This window comes from Malurus melanocephalus, unplaced genomic scaffold (assembly GCF_030028575.1).
Source record: "Malurus melanocephalus ecotype Western Australia unplaced genomic scaffold, MMel_1.1 scaffold_228, whole genome shotgun sequence".
NCBI lineage: Eukaryota > Metazoa > Chordata > Aves > Passeriformes > Maluridae > Malurus > Malurus melanocephalus.
Window position 1 is genome coordinate 529,809 of NW_026623460.1, and position 5,502 is coordinate 535,310.

The 5,502-nt window shown below is 48.4% G+C and overlaps 1 protein-coding gene across 2 annotated transcripts in view; it reads right to left on the bottom strand.

The window, feature by feature from the left end:
* KIAA1958 (KIAA1958 ortholog) overlaps window positions 1–5,097 on the bottom strand; it is a 57,593-nt gene extending 52,496 nt beyond the window's left edge. For both annotated transcript variants that reach the window (XM_057374559.1, XM_057374560.1), the window contains exon 1: window positions 4,766–5,097. The gene's annotated coding sequence lies outside the window, so the exon portion shown is untranslated. The remainder of the gene's footprint in view (window positions 1–4,765) is intronic.
* Between the last annotated feature and the right edge of the window lie 405 nt (window positions 5,098–5,502).

The following is a 5,502-nucleotide window of genomic DNA, read 5'->3' on the forward strand; positions in this document are numbered from 1 at the left end:
GTGTGCCATGGCACCCCGCACCCCGCACAGCACTGCAGGCTGTGTGCCATGGCACCCCGCACATCGCACAGCATCGCAGGCAGTGTCCCATGGCACCCCGCACCCCGCACAGCACCGCAGGCTGTGTGCTTGGCACCTCGCACAACTCTGCAGGCAGTGTGCCATCCCACCCCGCACCCCGCACAGCACCGCAGGCTGTGTGCCATCCCACCCCGCACCCCGCACCCCGCACAGCACCGCAGGCTGTGTCCCATGGCACCCCGCACCCCACACCACGCCGGGCGGAGCGGCACAGCCCGAGGCTGAGCACAGCGTGGGACACCCGCTCCTCCCGGCCAGCGGCACAGGGCGGCAGAGACTCCCGTGGGGCGGCGGAGGGGGGTCGCCGTGCTCCTCTGCGGGAAACGGGCAGCGGGAGCTGCGTTCCCTGCGCTGCCGTGGGCAGGAGTAAAAACTGGGAGAAACGCACGCATGGGAAATGGGGCTGTCGCGCTAAGGAACATGTTCTCAGCCAACACAAAATAATGTCATTCTCATTATTCTGGTGGAGGTCTGTTGTCCTAGAGCAGCTGAGCTATTCAAAGTAGGTGTGTCCAAACAGCTGCTACTCGGTTGTTTTGCACAGATACAGAAACACAATTTACTGTTACTTTTTTTAAAACAGGTATCTGGCACCACGTGTTAATTTTATGTGGACTATATACACATGCACGCACACACACTGCGCCTTATTGTAATTATTGTAAACACTGTCTTATTGTAAATAAGACAATAAAAACTGTAATTTATCTGTTATGGAAACAACAACTTWCTTGATTTGCTTGTAACTAGAGACCCTATCAGCAACATTACTCATAATGGGAAATTTTTTGCAATTAATCAATCGCAAAAGGGCTCACTGTGTGCTTGCATCATTTTCTCCGGGTGTTGGTTCTCCCACAGTAAGCATGGCACATGCCAAAGCAAACTGTGCTCATCTCCTCAGTTGGGCTTTTTTTACCCTGCATCACTCCAGAAGGAGACAGGCCTGGCTATCAGCCTTCTAAGCCGGCTGCTTCATGCCCCAGAGGTTTCCTTTCCTCATCTTCCTTATGCCAACATTTGCAAAACTTGAATGGGCTAACACATGTTACTAGCTACGATGGCAACAATGATTACACAAGAGTATAATGGAGGCAATCTGGAAGTGTATTCATGCCAAAAGTAATGCTCTTTCTGGGTTTGACTGTGAGGCAGCAAGGGGATTTGGTGGCAGCATTAGCCTTGCCTAGGGAAGATTTCCATCCCTTCTGCTATTGATATTTTAGGTAAGGTGTCATGGTTGTGTGCTGCAACTCRGCAGAGGTCTTCAATACTTTAAAATCAAAGTTTCAGTGTTAGGCTCCTAAAGATGAAGAACCCTAAACAGAAGGAGTAATTATTCCAGAGAGTGAAGGGAGAGTCTGCCTCTATCCGTCAGGATCAAATGTACGACACCCTGCTTTCACATTTTGCTTTTATTGTGGGGACCTGTTAGGAACAGACATAGGTCAATGCAGTACCTGCACTCATTAATTAAAAAGAGAATTTGAAAATACTTTGCAAACCTCTGGCACGACTTCTTGGTTATTGTGCCCTATTATCATCACAGGTTCTACACGGGGCGGTAATTGCATCACAGAGGTTCCTGTTTCATACCATATACTCTGTTGAAGAGCTCAGCTAAGCCTAGTGTAACRTCCCCAGCACTTCAGCACAGAACTGCAATTCTGGATGAGCTCATTTTAGCTTACTGCCTGCATTAGTAACTGCCCTGGGAGGGCAGTGATCATCTGCGCCAGTTTTCCCAAGCAGGAAAGCAAGGTTTTCTCCAGGAAGAAAAGCTGCTGGTATTGACGTGACAGGACTGTGCTGGCTGCTGCAGGGTGGAGAGACAGATGGACAGAAAGACTGTCCTGCCTCTGCAAAGCCAAATGACTGCTGTGCTGAGGAGGTGTTACTGCTGGTCATTTCTCCTCCTATTCCTCACTTGGAATAAAACACATCCAGACACATGTCTGACTTGGTTGGCATGGACACCTGCTGGAGGTGCTGAGCATTCCTCCATAGAAGGTCCACGTGTTCAGGGGAGCAGCAGGGTCCTGTCATTAATGCAGAGGGCTGAAGAAGGTGGATCACATCCTCATCCCAGAGCTAGTGTGGATTTTATTCTGTGACCTCTGGCAATTCACTAACCTGTGTGCTAGGACTCTTTATCAGCCATATCAGGCTGTGTGGCAAGGGTGAATTGTCTCACTCCAGATGCCAGTGCTAGGAAAGCTGGGGCTCATGGTGCTCAGTGGAAGCTCGTGCTCTCTTTGCCAATACACCTGGACAGCCTGCCAACCCATTAACACCCATGCCACAGTAGGCCAAAAACAATGGGTAAAAGCATTGCAGATGCCACAAGAACTGAACCTTCTGCAGAGATACACTGGCTGTGAAATAGGGGTGTACAAGCTGCCAAACAGGAGGGACAGGAATTGCTGCCTTCCTGTTTGGGAACACATGACTGTCTGCTTGCAAAGAGGCCAAAGATCATGGCAAGTGACAGAGACATCAGAGCACAGATGATACCACCTCACAGAAAATGTGCAGAYACCAAATGACCACATGGTTTTGTTAAGAACTGCTCAGCTTCCCCAGCACCACACCGGTCAAGCATGAACACAGCAAAGCCTGGCTTTTCCCAGGGAACTCCTCTGTGAGATATGATATGCACCAGCTGGCCCAGTGCCCCATTTGTGCAGGTCTGACAGGTGAGCTGGGATTGCTGAGTTTCTGCTGCCAGGCTGTGCCCTGCRCTTGACTCAGCAAGGAAGCCATGAGTGAGTTACATCCCACAGTTTGTGCCCCAGCCATGCTTGCTCTCTCCTGCCCAGCTGAGCAGGGTGTGCCAGCACCCACACAGACTCTCCATCAGCCCCCACCACTGATCATGAGCCTGAGCTGGTGCCAGAAGCAGGAGGGAAGCTGCCCTGGGAGGTGATGAACAGGCTGAGAGGAASGCAGACAAAATCAGAAAATACTTTTTTTTTTTATAGCAGAAAGCAGGCCATACACTAAGGACCTACCACAAGAGCAGCTGAGATGAGAATGAAGAATGWGAAAGATCAAGAATGTCTGTTTGACCAGGTGTAGATTTGAAATCAGAACTGATCGTGTGTCAGGAAGAGTGGCATAATCAGGCCACTGCCACAACTGGCTTTTTTTTGCAGTTCCCCACCGACTTCCATTGGCATGTCTGCTCCAAGGGYTGCTGATCATGGCTGGCACCATCCAAATGCAGATGAGAACTAGTGTCTCATCACAGTGTGAATAATTTGCTGTGTTTTTCAGAGGTATGTTCCTCAGAGGAAAGGGTGSCCAATCAAACCAGCTCCTGCAGTGCAAGAAGTTAGCCTGGAACCCCTTTTGAGTCAAGAAAAATTCCCAGCACAACCAATATCTTCCTGAAAAAGGCAACCCCTTGAAAAAGCAGTGTGAGTTAAAAGATTCATCTTCCTTTTTAGACTTCATTTGTTGTGACCCAAGCAAGACATTACCCCATTAGTTGGCTGGAGCAAGGGGAGAGTAGTATCTGGAACATCCCAAAAAGTCCTAGAAGAGCTCAGTGCCTGTTTAACCTTGTGGTGTCCCACACTGCCTCTTCCTCCTCTCTAATATTGAGGGAAGCCTGTTTCAGGCAGTCTTCCAACATGCAGGCAGACAGCTGGTTCTTCACTGAGACTTCCTCCACCTCAACAGCTATTGCAAAGGAATGAGCACAAAAAACCTGGGGAGCAAGCTTCTCACCCCAAAAGTCTGTGTGTCAGTCTGGAACACTCCTGCAGTCCCCTCTCAGAGTATTAAACATGAGCTAGGACCCACTTTGCTCACACACTTCTCTGGGTGCAAGGGCTTGGTGAGAAATGGGAGTCTGCAAATCAGTATTGAGGGCTGGTTCCCTTGTTAGAYGACAGTGCTCTGGAAGGGCAGAGCAACAGGTGTGGGGCAGGTGCAGCTTACAAACACCCAGGTTTGAGAACTGAAAGCCAAGGACAGCAAGGTGGGTGGCAGTTTCCTCTGTACCTGCAGGAAGACAAACGGTCTGATTTGCAGAGAACCGGTGTGACAGGTGGATCTGGGGTATTGCAACACACTCCTGGGATGCTGATGATWAGTAAATAAGGAGGCAGAGGCCTCTCATGACCATGCAGAGGGCTTTGTATCCCTGTGTTTTCAGTAGCTGTGTAGCGGAGGTGAAATGGGGTGCAGAGTCAAAATAAAAGCCATTAAGCAGCTTTGTGGACCCCAGTTTTCTGGTATGCTGGTTTTGGGAAGTTCCTTGGAAAATTGCAWATAAATATGGAAGCGAGTAAGTTGCTTGTCTACTGGGTTTTTTTAGGTTTCCTATAGAAAACACTGGAACTGTTTGAAAAGCAAATGCATTTACTAAGGCATGGCAAAGCAGTATCAGAACATGATCTATTTGTTTAAGAATGGTCCTCAATGAGGAAGATCAAGTAGACAACTTCTCCCTSACACCCCACACCTTCTCTTTATGTAAGGAAAGGTCTTAAAAGCAAAATCTGTGAAGCATCATATCTGCATTCCTGGAACATCTGTAATTAAATACACACATTTCAAACCAAAGCACAGCTGGTAAATTTGTCCTTCACTTACCTGTCAGTCCATTACTTGTGGGGGGCACTGCTTGATGCCATACGATTGTGTCACTACGGAGAAGATTTCAGAACAAACTCACCTTTGGTAGACCATGGTCCTTCAGCTCTGTCATTCACCACAGCATCTAGCTGCATCCAGATCAACAGTATTTCAACACTGGGAATSCTGCTTTTAACATTGATCTTATATCTCCGCTCCATAGCTCAGAAACAAGGGCACTAGAAGGATCCACAGGAGAGGAAGGCTTCATCTGGGGCACTAATGGGACATGAGCCCAAAAGGAGCCAGATTCAAACAGAAAAGCTTGAGGACAGTGGTCTTCTGGTTCAGCCTCCTGGACTGCTGKCAATCTCTCTACTGGATTGCTAAAATAGGTGTTGCAAATACTGCACTGCCTGACTAGGGCAGGGCAGACTTATGCAAGTGCTTGAGCAGGCATTTTTCTGGTCACGTAGGAAACACCAGACTGAATTAAAAGGGATGACCAGGCAAGGAGTGTCCCGAGCTTGTTTCCRAAGTAGAAGGTTGTGTGGAACAACCTGAAGAGCAGGGATTCAGCCATCACAGTGCACTGTAAATGTTTTGTCTTTTTCCAGTAATCACTAGATTACCAGAAAACCCCTACCCTTTTCAAACTCCCCTTGGACRTTCAACACCCAGCCTATAGCACACATGACGGGATGCTCATTTTCCTGTGGACATCCTGAAGGAATGTGGGGGAGTACCAACACTAAAGACCACCCAACTCACAGTTACTATGTGATTTGCTATGACTGCAGTTATTCATCAACTTTAAAAAAAAAACAAAAAACAAAA